At 38.5% G+C, this 17,109-nt stretch overlaps 1 protein-coding gene across 6 annotated transcripts in view; it reads left to right on the top strand.

Annotated features, from left to right (window-relative positions):
* Positions 1–596: 596 nt before the first annotated feature.
* LOC111593315 (trophoblast glycoprotein) overlaps positions 597–17,109 on the top strand; it is a 41,838-nt gene continuing 25,325 nt past the window's right edge. For 3 of the 6 annotated variants that reach the window (XM_023306016.2, XM_023306012.2, XM_023306014.2), the window contains exons 1-2: positions 597–1,166; positions 5,193–5,278. The gene's annotated coding sequence lies outside the window, so the exon portion shown is untranslated. Of the gene's footprint in view, positions 1,167–3,837; positions 3,953–5,192; positions 5,279–17,109 lie in introns of those variants that run through there. The other 3 variants (XM_023306017.2, XM_023306018.2, XM_023306015.2) reach the window with 2 other exon arrangements.

Consider the following 17,109-nt stretch of genomic DNA (forward strand, 5'->3'; position numbering starts at 1 on the left):
TGCTGTTGCTTGCCTCGATGGCAGCATGTTCCACTGTAGCTATGCTAATGCAGCACATCGAACTTGAACATGTTGCAAGCGAGAGTCGACATTGAAGTTGTATGGCAGTGGTCAGCGCTAGGCTGAGCTATAAGTTTTACTTTGTCTTTTATTTTAATTTAATATTAGATTCAATTCCTTTAATAAAGAATTTAGATATCGCTTTTCGTAAATTGTTATATAAAGATATTTAAAGAAAAAGAAAATAAAATAATTGCAAAATGAAAGTTCCCATTTTTGATAATTAAAAATATTTTATGGATTTTAGATATTATTATAAATAATATAGTTTGAGCTTGGCATTTTTAGCAATATTTCCTGATTCTTGTACTTAGTCAAGCTCAGTCCCACTGTGCCGTTTGTCGCGCTTAAGCCCGCTCTTCATGCCACCCACTCATACAGCCAGAGTCACACACACACGCAGAGCGGCACTCGCACACAAGCAGGCAGCAAACAAGTTCTCGACCAAAGTTCAAACGCAACCTGGTTGGCGTTGGCTGCCGGCGATGGCGACGTCGACGCCAACGTCGCCGCCAGCTCAGTTTGTTTATAAATTTTGTGCTGTGCGGACGTCAGCGCATCGTTTTGTCGCGCATTCGTGGATCGCATACCCGTTTTGTCGTAGTCGCCCGTGGCGCGGTAACTGCCGCACCTCCCCTCAGCTCCTCTCACGCACTCTTGCCGCCTACGCCGGAGCTAAAGGCGCGCGCGACAAGTGAAGCACACAGTTTATACATACATACATACGCATCTATATTCATCTATATGCGTGTCGGTGTGTGTGCTTGAGTTTTTGCCTATATTTGCATTTGTATATCGTGTTTACCGTGTGTCGCGTTGATTTCTTTTGTTTGCTGGCCAATTGTTGGGCTTAATTAATTGCAAGTAGCATATGGCGCAGCAGCAGCAACAACAACGACCACAAATACATTGAGAGACGTCGAGTCGAGTATATTTCGCAACAAATGAAAAGGTATTGAAAAAAAGTGCTTACTTCTCCACCAATACACATACACAAAAGCCAGCACAAGCAGAAAAAGCAAACAGCGGCAAACGAAGCAGCAGACGAAGCCAACACAAAACCAGTTTTCGACAACGCAAGCAGCGCAGTCGCAGCGGTCCGATAGGTAAGTGTGTGTGTGTGTTGTGTCTCTGTGTGAATATGTGACTTGCTGTTGTTTTATCAGTCTGTCTGTGGCAGACGTCATCGTTGTCGTCGTTGTCGCCCGCCCACACGCCTACGTCGACTGCGCCTGCAAAACTGGCTTCAGCTTTGAAAATTTAACTTTAATTTGATTAAAGAACTGACTCAAAAAGCTCGATGACTCCATATTGCCATCTCGCTCGCCCGCTGGCCCTGCCAGAGCAGCGACAACTTGTTGAAAGAATTTTATTTAATATGCCAACTAGTCGAACACACGCAAAAGACGCAGACAAAGAGGAAGAATTCGAGTCGTCAGCAGTTGCTAAAGGACAAAGCATGGGGAATAATTTAAATCATGCTAAATTAAAAACAAAACTAATTTGCACAGTTTTGCAGTTGGCTCCAACTTTGTCTGCGCTGCTTCTGTTGACAGGAAAAAATACTCATTTAGACAGCCAGCAGAAAGAAGAGCAGCACCAACAATATCAGCAACAAAAACTGCATCGGCAACAGCAAAAGCAACTGCAACAGCAACAGCAACAGCCATAGCAACAAAATCCTAGCAGCAAACTTTTTAATTGTCAACTTTTAACTGAGTCGCAGCATCGACTCAACTCAACTCGAGTTTAGCTTAGGCCGAGAGTTCGACTCAAAGAGAAGCTTTCAGCCGTGTTTTAAAATTTTTTTTTTTTTAAGTTTTTACTTGCATTCACTAATTGAAATTGAGTTTGTTCTCTTTTACTCGCATGCAGTGTGTATATATTCCTTTTGATAGACCAAAGTTTTGGAATCGCTTTGTAGGAAATTATTTAGAAGCTCAGTGAATGGACCACAATTTAAAGCTTACATTTGAAGTGGAAGCGTTGCAATAATTGAAAAAGGTTGAACTGGGAGCTTTATCAATTTTATATGAAATATACTATGTTATTTATGTTCAACTATGTTAAACCTGTAGTCCATTAGAAAATAATTTTCAAAATATTTATTGTATAACAATTCAATTGAAATTACAAATTAAGCTCGTTGTATGTTTGCATGCATATAATACCTGTTATAATATAATTATAATTAGATCATGCAATTTGCTTGTCTGACATTTAGTAATAATAATGTATTGTATATACTCAAATTCCCAATATATATGTAATTAATATATAGGCTCTCCAATAATCAAATATTCACTCAACTTCAAGGCGATTTTTGACTTGTTTTAGCCATAGTTATATTTGAAGCTAGACCCATCATAGATAAGTCACAAATGACTCAATTAACGTCTCCATGTGGTTGTGAAGCTCTTGCTAAGCTGTAATGTTGCAAGCACTTAAATCCTCTTTAAGTGTCTGTCTTAATACGTTTCTAATTGTTGACAGTCACTTAATACTATCTTTCAATTAGTCTGCAGTGAGTCGAGGCTTAGAATAAAATTATTGCCACATATAAATATAGAATGTGCTTTCATTTAGTCGTCAATCAGAGACTCATTAAATGGTTTATTTGTTTTGGATGTCCACACAACTGTTGCCTTTTGTTAAGTTAATTAGTTGATGCACTAATTAGTTCTTGCTAATATGAATTTATTCGAAAGTTTTTTTTAGCATTTCTTACAGGTTTTCTTTGCTTCGGGTGGGAAACTCTCATATCAACTACAAACTCGACTCAAAGTGTAGTAAAATAAATTTAGAAAAATATTTGGGCAACACGGCATTTAGTTTGTATTAGGTAAGCGCTGGAGCAAAAGCAAGCAAAACTTTCTCTCCTACAAGTTAGAGTATGTGTATGTTGTATATGTGCCTTTTCCTATGCACATCCTGCCAGCCTGAGGAGTTGTGGCAAGTATTCAACACTTTCGCCAGCCAAATATTTGAAATACATTTTGATGTCTGCGCCGAGCTTTGCATAATTTATGCATGTGTGCAAAAATGCTAATAACATGCGAAGTCATCTCTCAGTCCCTCATTCACTCCCTCTCTTTCTGTTTCTCTCTCCCTCATTTATCTTTCTCTCTGTCTGCCGTACTGTGCTGTGCTGCCTGTCTCCTTGCTGCCAGACAGTTTATATTTTTCAATCAGTGTCACAACTCTCGACAGCCTGTGATAAGTTTTATTGCCACATATCCCCAATGCGGTTGCTGGTATTCTTTAATTGCTTCGAATTTCATTAGATGCCATAACCCTAAATAACTGAGGGTGTTTTACTGGGCAGTGACCGACTGACAGTTATCCTGTCAAGTATTCTTTGCCTCACTCTATAAGCAATTTTTTAATATTTTCTTCATTTATTAAATGAAAGTTGTAAAAAATTTGATAACTGATATTTCGAATCTACCATTTGTTATTTAAATAATAATTATAATATAAAGAATTTAATTGTTTATGTCGAGTTTGTCGCATTTCCTTAGATAGATAGATCAGGAATCCTAAGCTGAACATTGATTTAAATCGATATTAGGGAAATTATCAAACAAAGAATATATTGCTGGGAATATATTGTCTTTTATTTTTGTAAATAGCATGCTTGCCCATATAGAAAATATACCCAGATTTAGGCATATTTTATGGTTACTGGGTAAAATAAATTTAGGCCAAGTCCCAAATGAATGTCATTCAAATAGAAAGTAACAATATTGAAAAGTCAATGGCAAATATATAAATGTACGTTTCAGCTCTATGCAACCAAAAAATATTTCACTTTAATTGTTTTCCTTCAAGAAATGTGCTGAAATATATTGCCATAAACTACGGTAAAAATTCTGTGGCAAAACTTTTCCAGGTGAGACAGAGAGAGAGAGAGAGAGAGAGAGAGAGAGAGAGCTATGCTGTAAATGACACTGCCCCATTGGGGCGTCTCCCGGCGTTGGCCTCGGCTTTGTGCTAGCAGATTGAAATGTAAATAGAAACCGAGTTCACAATGTATAAGCAAACATTTGTTAAGCCTGCGGCATGTGCCCGCCGAGCATTCAGTTGCAGTTACGTCAAGTCCTAACGAGCCTCGAGCTTATAGAAAAACTTTACATCATTAGAAAAGTAATTCAAGAGTGCAGTTAACGAGGTCACGAAATCAATCGAGCGACAATTTTTAAGTATACGAGCTTATCGAAACCTTTCGATAAAGAACGTGAAATGACAGCCGCAGCCAATTTAATAAATTAATGCTGAGAGATCGGCAAAAGTTAGAATCTGCTGAGACTAATTTTAGTCTCAGCTGGTTAACAATTGACAGGGTATTTATTCGGATTAACTTTGCAGCTTATGATTAAATAAAAACTGTTATAGTCTGATTGTAATCTATATTTTAGGAAGTAGCTTAGCAGTCGAATTGCGTATGTTTTACTTTGTCGTCCCACATATGTAGCGCCCACTCAAGATAATATCTGAGCAGAGCATACCCGAACTGCAAATGAATTATATTGCAATTAAAATGCACGGCGCATGCAAGGGGTACGAGCGTCAAGACGTGTTTCATATATATAAATATAATATATACATACATACAATTATTTATATATATATATGTATAAGTATTGGTGAGGTCTCCTGCTGAATCGATTGAGCGCTGACTGCAGGTCGCAAATATTTCAATTATCTAGAAACGTATCTTAATGAGTCATCGTATGAACGGGGCGGGGCGGGGTAGTTGGCAACAATAAGTCAAGTAAATATTTAATATTAAAGTAAATGAATACGAAATTGAATTTAAATAAATTAAGCTTTAAGTGCTACGCCATGAGGAAATAGGCATGAAATATAAATTACGTAGCACTTAATCTCCTCGTACCTCAAAGATACATTGTAACGCGAATGGTTGCTCATATTTTCAATTGTTTTACCTTTTGCTGCTGGGCCGCTGTTTTATTTTTTCTTATTTTCATACGCATATTTTAAAATTTTTATCTACTCTGTCTGTGGCGTGCAAAAAGTTTCAAGCAAGCAAGAAAAAAAAGAGACATTTTAAACGAGGCGTTGAAACGAATTTATTTTATGACTCATGTGCGGCTTTTTGCATCTTGCAGCGAACAGCAATGCGATTCAGCACAACTGCCACAACAGCAACAACAACAACAACAACTGCAACTTAATTGGCGCGCGTGTCAAAGAGGTGAGTTATAGACGAGAAGCCCTTGAACGAAAGCAAGCACAAAAACTGGCTTTAAGACTCGAGAATCGCGTTGTGTCAGATGCTTTGAAATGCAAAATGTCTGGAAGTAATTTGACTGCGGGGCATGCCACAAGTGGCTAACAGCTCTGCCAGCTAGCGGCAGGTGTGGGCAAAACGATAGCGAAGCCTGCTAATTGTATTCTTTTTTATCAATGGCTAAAGAAGGGTATACTTGAGCCTAAGGATATGTTGGACTTGGTTAGATTATACCAGTTAATAAGCTAGATTGTGTTTATTCAGTTAAATTAAAAACATTTTAAAGAAATTTCACTCTTTGTGAGTTTTAAGAAAATTTGTTGTTGTCTATAAATGCTATAAATGAAATTAAAATTAATTTTGATTGATGGAATTCTTGCACATCTTTACCGAAAGCTGATTTAGTTCAGATTTTCGAAAACTGAAACATTAAATGATGAGAACTCCAACTTTCTTTCATATCAACAATTTGGACAGGCAGAAAAGAAAATCGTTTAACTGAGATGTTTATTGTGCTCCCTATCTGGCTAGACATCTGTTTATATAGTATTATAATATTAGCTGACCTGCCCACAGGTGTTTTCAAGTCGACTAACTTTAGCTTTACTTTTACTGCCTTACTTGCTATGCATTACTTTTTCGCTTTTCTTTTTGTGGTCTGTCTACGGCTTATTTTGTAAATTACGGCGTACTTAGAGTGGGGGCAGAAGTGGGTGGCTGCACAGAATGTGGGATATAAGCAGGAGGATTACAGCTGTCAGCTCTCTTACTATGTGTGTGTGTTGGGGAGACGCCACCAACTTCGTTGCCACATAATGCAACGTTTTTGCCCACTATTGTGTGCGGTGGGCGTGTCTGGCTTGACTTTGGGCTGGGTAAGGTCAATGCTACAGGCGCCAGCAGAGTAAGAGACGGAGACGGAGACGGAGCCGGAGTGTAAACGGAGCTGCTGCCAGCTGTAGTCGAGTGGTGCACCGAAATTTACATTTAATTAAACATAATTGCAGCAATTTATACGGCAATTTGTTTTAGGCTTTCGGGCGTGGGGCAAATGCCTTATAGTGATTCATTGAAGCGTAATTTTGTGTCCTGATTTTCTATGGCAATTGTGGAAAGTGTCTGGAAATAGCATTTTAATTGCATTATAAAATTAATTATACGTTTTTGATATCCATATCCGAAATGAACTGTTTACAGCCTATTTGTGTCTCTGTTGTACAGTAGTGGAAGTAGCAATTAAGAAGTTATAAAACTGACAAACTGATTGATTGCTAATCACTGTACGTTATCTATCTTACAACTGGGAAGAGCTGTTGCAAATTGTTCTCTTTAAGTTTGTTGTTTATTTCGCAATACATGGCCAAAGCTGTGAGATCTACTCTTGAATATAAGCCAAGTTATTTAAGGTCTAAGATCTATTTAAATAACCCTTCAGAAGTGACTGAGTAGCACTTAATAAACTATATCCTTACATAGTATTATTCTTAAATAATTGCCATTATAATATATCCTATTATTCGATATTAGCTTCGGACTGCATTGCACTATTTTATGATGATATTTGCAAACACTTTAAGCAATTCAATTCGTTCATTTGGCATTCGAAATTCGGTATCTGCTCGATCTCATAATTAATATGCAAAATTTGATCTATTTTACTTAGCAGCAAATTCCGGCTGCCTTTAGTAAAAGTTTCTATCGTTGGCTTAGACTACCTTCTCAGTCAGTTGCAGCTGCCCATTATTTATTAAAGTTTGGCTCTAGCAGAAAACACACACTCACATATTTTGTGCATCATTAGGGCTTACAGATCTCCTACCCACCTGCGCGCACCTGTCCGAAGTAATTTCCTAGCAAAACTATTTTCGTTGCTGAACTTCTGGCCGTAGTCAAAGGCAGGCAACGCCTGTAGTGGGCTAAAGCGTAGGTACTTAAGGGGGGTTGAAAACCCTCTTCTGGCTATCGCAATACTTGGGTGGATTTAATTGCAATTTGATTTGAGTTTTAAATGATATTTGCTCGAAATGTGAAAAAATGTCAAAAGGAGCCTTTTTATATACAAGGGGCGTGGCAAGAGGAATTTCCGTTTATTTCCCCCATTTTTTCAACATTTCGATAGATTCGTTGTTGAAAACTCTTTGGACAGTTATCCTTGAAAAGGCTTGTGACACGGGGCGTGGCTATGGTGCAGGTGGGATGCATGGCCAAAGGCGTGGCATGTGGAGAGCTGTTCAGCACGCTTAATATTTGATTACCCGAAATGCAGAGGCTGCAATATGGCAACTGCTTGCCAATGGCAAATACCATAAGTCAGATGTTTGTTTATGCAGATTTCTCTCTCTCTCTCTCTCTCTGTGTTTGTGTGTGTGCTGAATTTGCTAGCAATCAGCATTGCATAGCCTGAGGGTTATCGGGCGAGTAAGAAGGAGCTGAAATAATTGTTAGCGAGCCAGACAAATATTTAGTCAGTTCATTAATTTTGTTGCCATTCAATGGGCATTTATGTGCGCAAATTAATATTTTAACTATAAAACAATATAAGTATAAGTAATAAATAATAAATAATAAATAACTTAACATTCAAATTTCAATTAAGATTTTAACACATCAACTTAAAGAAGCCTACATTAATTTTCCCAGCCGCATCTCACCTATATTTGCGGCTTACACTTTCAATGATATGAAGTAAACTTAAACTTTCAGTTAAAAGTTTGCTCGAAATTTGTCCCACTTTTGTGTAAAGCTTTCGCCACTAATGAATTATGCATTCTTTATTCTCTCAAGTTATTTAGAACCAATTATGTCATTTGATGTAAACTTTAATCTTTGAGTTACACATTTTTCTCGATGCTATATATACTGCTTATGCTATGATTTTTCTCAATCATTTGAACATTGATTTATTTGACCTTTGCTGCTTGGTCGGAAAAGTGCAACTACTCGAGGATTGCCTTTCACTCTTGCATTTCGTAATGTTAACCCACTTGCAGTTACCTCGTGCTCATGTGCCTCCATCAATATCTTGGACAGCTACTTCTTCTTCTGCTCTAAGTACCTTCTACCTAATGGCAAACATATTTGAGTACTTCCGGCCGGGCCGCCCGCACTGACTGCACTGGCCCCCAGGCCATGCTTCACAGCAAGCTGTTTTTTCAACTTGAGCGATTTATTTGCTTTAACATGATGCAGGTCACAGCCAACCAGCAACCAGCAGCCAGCAATCACCCCCGCTCTGCCCACAAATACCTCGCACTGCCATAAAAACAAACCTAAAAGTCAATAGCGCAAAATATATAAACCCGAGCAAAACTCGTAAAAAATCATTTCTTATTTATTTGAGCGCTGAGCGCGAAATGAAATATTGCGCAAGCAATGAAATTACATTTTTCCTTCATTTTTTGTGGTCGTTATTAGCGGCGCTGCTGCTGGAAAGAGGGAGACTTAGAAGACGAGGAGGGTGGAGCGGCTTACGCCAGTCGATGCAGTGTAAATATTTGCACAAATCTAATGAGCACTTGTGAACCGATGTTTAGGGCTGCGAAAAGAACGGGAGAACTAAAAGATGACGCTTGAAAATGTTTTGAAAATGATAACAAATAACCCCAAGTGAAATCATGCTAAAAGAATTCAGAGGTGGTCAGAGTAGAAGATACCCTGTAGAAGAGCTGAAAAGTGAAATTGAAGAAAAGTCAATATATATCGATTTTCAATAAACTAGATTACCTATTTGCTCTTAGCTACAACTAAATAAAATCTGAATATATTTTACCAGAAGAAAGGAATATCTTCACATCTATATTCAGATATCGATAAGTACTGAATAGTGAATAGTATTCCCATCGATATTTATCGACATAATTATATTGTTAGCAAGCATTTGACGCTCCCACATCACATTAAGTTTCATAACTTTAATTCAGCTTTAATATACCCAACCCGCCTATTGGCAAGTTATAAGGTAAAACACAACAAGAAAAGAGCAGACATAAAAATACGAGAATCTTTTGCACATTTGCGGTGCCAGCTCCCCGAGGCGTCGGCCCGCCTTCTACCCCAGGCCTGATAAGAAACTTGAGCACTTTGTCTCACTACCTTGGGTCCGCCCACACTTCAGATCAGCTGCCCTTTAGGCCAGAGCCAGCGAATAAGGCAACTAACTTGGTTCGTTGCGCATTGTTCCATTGGCACTATGAAGTAGCTGTCCCCCCTTCACCTCCCTTCCTCCTCCCTTTGCATCTACTATATCATGTTATCCACCCACTTGCACATGTGTTTTCCTTTCGGGCCATGGCCATTGTATATGGCAGCTGTTGCCCCTGGCCCTCCGCTCTGCCATCACAATCTTAGTTATGTGCTTTTTGCTTGTTGTCCTTCGCCAGCTTCGGCCTGCTACTGTCTGCTGCTGTCTGCTGTCTCACTGTGACTCCAGCTGATCATTTTCCCCTGCTTGTAGTGCCGGCATATTCCATGCTTCATTTCATGCCCAGCTGAAGTGTGTATATGGTGTATTAATAATGATTTACCTAGTCATAAAGTTTTTAACTTATTAAAGGAAAAAACGAATCAACTGCTGTTGCTGCTGCTCAATGCTGTAAAAGAAGAAAAGTAATTGAAGTACATCTTCTGGAGTTCAGATACAGGTTTCTAAATATCCTTTCTCACGCTCTTTTATATGATTACCTTTTTTGTCGAATTCCTTGTCTTGACCGTGCGCATTGGCGCTTGCCAGTCCCGGCTTCATAACTTTTGTACATCCTTTTATGAAGTCCTTTTTTGTTTTTGTTACTTTTGACTACTGGCATTTCATTATGCGTGTTGGTACATTCCCAATTTTCGTTTTATTCTTTTTATCGCATTCCGCTGCCTCATCGCTGCTTGCAATATTTACGCCTGATTAATTTTTGAACTTCCGAGACAGAGAGCGGGTCGGCCGGGACCGTCTTGCTGAGACGTTTTATCACGCGATTTTTTGCTTCCACACCAGCTCCATTTTTGGGCCTAATTGCATATTTTGGCCTTAAACGTTGCGGTTATTATGTGCACAGTTTGCTGTTGTTGTTGATTCTGTGGTTGTTGTTGCTGTTCCTTCTGAACTTATTAATTGTGTAATTTAGTTTGGTGTTGGCCTGGTCAATTTCAAAGGCCCATTTGAGCTGGCCAATCCACGTTCATGCACCGATACGCCTATGTTATTTTGCCTTTTGGCTTTGCTTTTGCTGCTTTTCTGTTCACAAGAATATATATAATCAAAAAAGAACTGACCATGCGTATCCAGTCGAGACATTGGGGCGGCTTATAGAGCCTATGTTTGTGGTTTCTTCTTTCTTTCTTTTGTTTAAATAATAATAATATATTTCGATATGAAGCAATAGAAAATTTGACTGAATTTAAGACAGAGAACAACCAAAATAATATTTAGTTTTAATCATAACAAATTTATTTTCTAGATATATTAATCTATATAAATCCTTCCAATGAAATGAATAAGTCTGCATGAAAGCATTCAAAATTCATTTGCAAATTAAAATTAAGCCTATTTTACATAAATCCTACAACGTCTTTCGTAGGCTTATACATTTTAAAGGTCTTTACTCTCATAGAGGGGGGGGGGGGGGTTTCCACGAAGGCCAATACTTCAGCTGCGCTCCGTGCGCTCGCCTCTCACAATTTATTGAATTTCTCGCCTAATTTACTTGGTTTTTATTTATTGTGCATGTATGTGTAGGTATATATGAAGACGTGTATTCATAAGCGAGCATTTTGTGCGCTTAACCACATTGCGTATACGTAACGTAATTTATAACTGCCAAAACACCCAAACCCACCCACATGCATGGGCTCACACATGCAGAGGCCGAGCAACTTTTGGAAACAACATTTGAAATGAATGGGCGACTCTTGGGGGTTCTTGCCTCAAGGATTTCAGCCTACCCACTGTCGGGAGGCGGCTTATTAGTCTTATGTTGCTCTTGTTGTTGTTGTTGTTGACGTTGCGGTTCGCGGCGCAAATTCAATTTCGACTCATTGTTAACAAAACTTTTCGCTCTGTGTTTGACGAGATGACACGAGCGCCGAGAAATATGAACACAAAATATGTAGCCAGCATTTCGTATGTTTGACTTTTAATAAAACCAACTTTCGTAGAGTTGCGATTCATAACCAAACTTTTCGAATATGATCCGGTTCTGCATGTTAAACACTTATTAAGTGCCTGCCGAACATGGACACCGACCTGATGCCGCCAACAACGATTCCATTCCCATGCCTGGCATAAGACACGCATTGCCATCCACTCCTCTCCCCCACACGGAGCTCCGTTTCAGACCTACAAATCAGGCTCAGAATAAAAAACCAGTTCTACAGCATTTTTATTTGAATTTTATTTTTGTATGTGGTTGAGCCACTCGATATGGCAGAACGTGTCGAAAAGGAGACTCACGAGCAGCGAAAGCAAAGGGGAAACGAGAAACCAAAGCGATTCTTATACTTATCGTACTGGGAATACTCTTTAAAAAATGCTGATCTTTTAAATGTGCAAATTATATAAAAAATAAATGTAAATATATGTATAAATTTCAAATTTCAAACTTCAAATTTGATATAATATGTATAAAGATAAGTATTATAATATTATAAGAAACAACACTCGGACGGAATTTGTTAAAAGTTTCTTTACTTTCAATTTGTTGTGTAAACTATGAAAATATATCTGGTAAAAATATTGGAAAAGTATATTGAAATTTGACATTTAGTTTTAAGAACTTTGAAGGCATCCTTAAGAGACATCGGGCTCCCGGCTCCATATTCAATTCCAGTTTTTCTGCGGTTGCCTTTTCTCTAAAGCTGCAAAAATTTGTGTGTTTTCGGCTTCAGTTTCAGTTTAAGCTCATCGTCAACTGCCACGCCCCCACCCGCCCCACTCATACTCTTGAATATTAAATGCATATTGGCGTGCCGCATGCCCAGTCACTGAGCAAATATAACGCGGAATGAACACTCAACAAGCAACACCAGCAAAGATTTTCGGAGAAATAATAAAATAAATAAAAAAAAATGAAATGCACGCATAAAAAATAAATGAATATTCGCTGTGCTGACTGACCAATGCTGAAGTACCCTTAAAAATTGCATGGCAAATGCATTTTGGTTTTAACTGATTGGAACCGAATGGTGTTATTCCATTAATTGCATCCGATACTCGCATTGGCATTGTTAACGTTCGAGTAAATAAAGAAGAGCTTTATAATTTTATTAAGTAAGAATTGTGGCGTCTGAAAATGTGTTTCCACTGATAAATTAACATTATGAACACGTTAATAACTGAGCATAATTAAAGTAAATAGTTTTTTATTTTTTAGTGAACTTCTATATATTGAATATAAATACTTAAGTATATAAAATATATTTTATTTAAATAATTAAGTAAATTATTATTTATCTGTTAATGCTTTAAAATTATCTCTTTATCAATTGAGGTCGCGTTATGTAAAACACTCCTTGCGCCATTGACCTTATCAAACAGAAGAGTAGACAGACTGCCGACTAGTTGTTCAGCTATATACCAACTATAATAAGACTAGATATAGACAGCGATATTCTATGTCCTTGGCTTTCTTTTTGCGCATATGTATTTATAGAAATGTATATACGGATGATATTATATATATATCCCCTCGGAGAAAACACAAGCTTACAACACTACCACAACAATAGCAATGGCTGCTGCCGCATGCAAGTGTGCCACAAATGTGGCAATCCTCTTGCTATGGCGAACAGTTTTATTGGCTTGTGGCATGGTCGCTGGCTAATATGTCGCGCAAATAATTTAAATTTACATTTTGAAAACATAAACATAATTTTTAATTGCACACTGCGGACGCGCTCAGCTGCAAGAATAATCGAAGGCTAAACGTGAAGTTGGATTCTGACAATAATTGCGCATACGCCACGTGTTTCGCACCCCATTTTGTTTGTACATATGAAATTATTGCCAGCCTCGCTTGCAGGATAATTAGACACAAAACGTAAACAAACATACATGCACACACACACGCGCACGCAACTGTCATGCATTTGACATTTGTATTTAACTGTTAACTGGTTGCGGTTGTGCTCGACAGACTGCGCCACATCGGAGAACAAACGGAAAATGTTTTAGCTGCGAGCATTTCATTTAAATTTTACATGAGTCAAAGCCACAGCCAACACACATGCACACACGCACACACACACACCAATGAGTGTGGGTCAACTTTTAGCCGAGATTGTGTAAAGAGATCGTGCCCCAAAAATTTAATTACTCTCCCTTTTTTGGTATCAGTCCCGCAACATCGTCCAGCCGACTTTTGTCATCGCAACGCAATAAAAAATTAAACTTTGCCAATTAATTTAATTCACATGCTGTTTAATATCAACTTTAAGCTCATTTCCGTGCCGCAAATGTTTGCGCTGTGTCAGCGGAATAGCTCGTGTCGCATGCTTGCAAATATCTAAGACATGCGAGTCATAACTTAGCTCGAGCATTAAAGAAGGTGCGGAAAATTAAGTTTATGGCTTAAGCAATGGGTCTGCTGGGAGCCCAATGGAAGCTCTTACCCAATGAACGTCAGCCACATTTGCATATTATTATGTACAGTTATAGCCGGAGGCTAGGTATGTATGAAATGTTAAGTATACGGCTATTAAATCTGAACATTTTCTATTATATCGCCAGTGTTAAGTGGTATTTTTAATGGGTTTGCGTTTACGATCTTACTATGTGTGTTTTTTTATCTGAACAATTTATCCTTAGGTTATTTTTAACTTTAATTTAAATTGAGTTGAGGTATTAGGAACTGACAGGAGCAGGAAAAGTTTATCTTTTCTGATCTGCATGGAGCTTCGATATTTGTCTTACTTGAATCATTTCATTTCTTTATAATTCGCTTTATACATTCTTGAACTATGTTTGCAAGTCTTTTAACCTGATTGCGTCTTCATTCTCTTCAATCTTCATTTCCTGCACCTTCTATTCTCCACATCCACGTGACTCAAACGCCCATTAATAGAGCGAAAGTAAATTACAAAGTTTATCAGCTATTTACCTCCCCCTCGTCGTCTTCTTCTTCGTCTTGATGCACGTTTCCGTTTTCATTATGTCAAATTTCATGACAAAGATTACGACTTGGGGCACTATATGGCATATAATACGTGCACGATGATAATGCTACGCACTGACATTAATCATTTCTTTGGCTTGTCGCTCAACTTTATAATTTCGGCAAGGCTTTATAGCGCATCTGTCTGTGTCTGTGTATCTATATACAAGTGTGTGTCTGTGTGTGTAGCTACAATTTTTCATACGAAACGATGTCATTAAACAAAGAACTGTAACGAACCGGCAACAATAATGAGCTCAAGCTGCACGGAAACCAACGCATCAGTGCAGGACGAACGGCAGGCAGGCTGCAGCATAAGCAGCGGCAGCAGCAATGAGCAGCAATGAGCAGCACTGAGAAAAGAAGATGAGAATGTGGATTGGATGTGACACAAAAATTGTGCGATAAAATCCCAAAACGATTTATATGAACCAAGCGAAACGAAGAACAACAACAAGCACAACAGGGGAGAAAATTTGGCCCAGACAAAAGTGACATAAACTTGGTAATACGTTAAGGCCCGGCCCATGCATACTTACAAATAATGAAGCAACAAGGCGTCCCGCTAGTAAAGTTGTTGTCGACAACGTGTTACCTCTTGACACGCGCCGCATCTACAGACAGTTTTAAGCCCAGAGCGAGGGCTGTTCGAGGCAAGGCATATGCTAGGAAAATTTATTTTGCCAGCTATTAGAAAATATACATATCTTAGAAAAATATTCTTTAAAGACTTTTATATTTATAGTTATATCTTTTTAAATTTTAAATATAACGAAAACAGATTTTGGCAAACGATTGCCGAAGGCAAACGACTTTTCCCTAATATTTACTGCTTAACTATATTAAAATATATATTATATTGTTATCTTATGTAAGCCTCTAAATTGTATTCCAGCAACAAAACAAATTGAATTTGATATCGTTGCAAGTGAAAACTTTCAATTTGATTCACTTTGCTAAATATACACTTAATCTAAACATTTTTCACTAGCCACTCTCGTCTATGTGCCTATGGCCGTAAGCCAAAAAGTTGGCCAAAACGGATGCGTCGAGTTGAATGGCTATAAAAGCGTTGAATGATGTTCTGACCCGTCGGACGGGCGGCTCATCAGCGGTATATGGCAAGTGGTTCTGGTGGCTTACGACACGGCATATTTTGTATGCAAGTCGGCAACACGAAAACAAATACAAACACACACACACACACACACGCACACTGACACGAACACACATACAGGCTGTCACACGAACACAGCGCTTTACACGTACTTATAGGAGGGCGCAGTACACAACATTTGGCCGTTTCCGTTGCGGAGCCTCAGCGCAAATCACGAGGCGCAAACATTTCGTTAACTAGCCCGGCTTTCAGGCGGGGCATGGTGAAGGGGTTAGGTTTTTGATAGGACGTGAGGTTGGCTTAGAGTTCGGGGTCGAGGCTCACCGATGACGTTGAATGACGACGAATTTTGAATACGAATTTCATTATACGCACCACTCAATTATTCAGTAATCTAGTTGAGGCAACAACAGTTTGTGGATCGGGCTGGAGCGGGCGGCAACAGCAGCTTGGATGTTGCTAAGAGACGAGCTATGCACCTCTCACCAGCTTCCAAGCCAATATTTTGGAATGTTAACAAAATGTTACAGTTGCTGCGCAGCACAGCTAATTAACGTAGTTATTTTTTGTTTTTGTTGTCGCTGTTCAAAATGCAAATCTGTACTTATATAACACGCAGCATAGCACATAAAACACAAATTGCTGCATTGGTTGGCAACACGCGCACGTCGCAGGCCGCACAAATTGCCAATTCTTTTGAATTTTGATGAGCTTTTTGTCAGGTTCGAGTTCGAGGTTGCTGTTGCTGTTGTTGCTATGTGCCCGTTGCTGGTTTTAGTCAGCAACTGAACAGCCGTTAGTTGCTGCCAGTAATTATAATTATGCATGTGTATACTAATTAATTATGCATGCGCCATTTGAAGTTCGAGCACATTTTGGGGGAGGAACAACAGCAACTGCTGTGCGGCTTAGCCGGCTCATAAGTCGGCGGGGTGTGTGCCTGTTATTGTGTCACACAGTTGATGATATATCAGGACAGTTTATTGAGCATTGAGCCATACGCATGTAGCAGCAATTAGATTAAAGCACTAATCGCCAGAATTTTGCGGCGGACCAACGGGGCGTATGGAATAATGAAATTAGTGTAACCAAAACAACAGCTAATAAATGGGCAACAGAGGGTCGTGAAAAACAGTGATCCACAGAGAAAGTGAGTGAGAGAGAGAAAGAGCGAGAAATATATAAATATATAATAAATATCTCTGAAAGCTTATCTAAATTGTAAATAGTTATTGTTTACTGAAATCGATGCAATAAAGATGAAAGTAATACCAATTAGAATCCTCTGTTAATGTAGAAGGAATGCACTTCACAGAAAATACACTGTGAACTATATTTCAATTGACTTTTGCTATTTAATTAAGAGGAGAATTTTCCTTTCGTTTACATTGTGAAAACTAATAGACTAAAAGAACGAAACTATTCCAAATAATTGGCATTTCGAGCTACCACCATTTATGCAAAATATTACCTCAAGAACTCCAAGAGATGTTGTCTGGAAATAATATGGCTGTGCTAGAAGCTTTGCTTATTTTATGAGC

The sequence above is a fragment of the Drosophila hydei genome, unplaced genomic scaffold (genome assembly GCF_003285905.1).
Source record: "Drosophila hydei strain 15085-1641.00,03,60 unplaced genomic scaffold, DhydRS2 tig00000063-arrow-pilon, whole genome shotgun sequence".
NCBI classification, from domain to species: Eukaryota; Metazoa; Arthropoda; class Insecta; order Diptera; family Drosophilidae; genus Drosophila; species Drosophila hydei.